This window comes from Sinocyclocheilus grahami, unplaced genomic scaffold (genome assembly GCF_001515645.1).
Source record: "Sinocyclocheilus grahami isolate Dianchi unplaced genomic scaffold, SAMN03320097.WGS_v1.1 scaffold795.1, whole genome shotgun sequence".
NCBI classification, from domain to species: domain Eukaryota; kingdom Metazoa; phylum Chordata; class Actinopteri; order Cypriniformes; family Cyprinidae; genus Sinocyclocheilus; species Sinocyclocheilus grahami.
Window position 1 is genome coordinate 4,891 of NW_015505974.1, and position 786 is coordinate 5,676.

Sequence of the window (786 nt, forward strand, 5' to 3'; positions counted from 1 at the left end):
TAAAATTCTCCTCTATAGAGTTAATTTTTCTAGCTGACTAATGAGTTTATGGTCATCAACAAATGTTTTTTTTCGGAGGTAAATGTGATGTTATGTGACACATTGTTTACAAGCTGTTATATTGACATCTTTCCACAGTTGAAACACTGATTGAGCGATAGCGGATGGGGATTTCAGTAAGTTGTAGGCTACTTTTTCTTTTAACATAGGCCTACCTTCTGATGTCCATTCATGTTTATTTCGTGCTGTAACTGGTTAAAGTGAGATGATCAGTTTACCGCACTTCGTGCTGCCACGATCTGTTACTCCACAAAACAGCGCCAAAATGGCATTTATTGTTTGAATTTTGTAATAAAATGGAAAGAGTTTGAAATCTGAGGCTTTACGCCAGATTTAGCTACTAAACAGGGCAAATTAGCATTAGAGGGCAATTCCATAAAAGCGCAGATGGGAGGGGGAAATTCTACATGTGATTTAGGCTACTGACAATGTGCACATTAAAGAACACAGAGCAGCCAGATCATTTCCATAATGACCAGCACAATCTACCAAGAGCAGCGCAAATTATCGCCTGCTTTAAGATATGTTTTTTTGTGTTAAATAATGTCGCAAATACCAGTGAATTGACGAGCACAAATATTAGTAAATCGCATTGCGTGATTCATTTTAATACTCTTCTCCCATTAAATTTTGCGTCTGAAAGGGAAATTCCTAAAAATGCATATTCAAATAAGGTCAGGTGCAAAAATAACTGTCCACGCCTTTTCAGTGCTAATTCTTCACTGC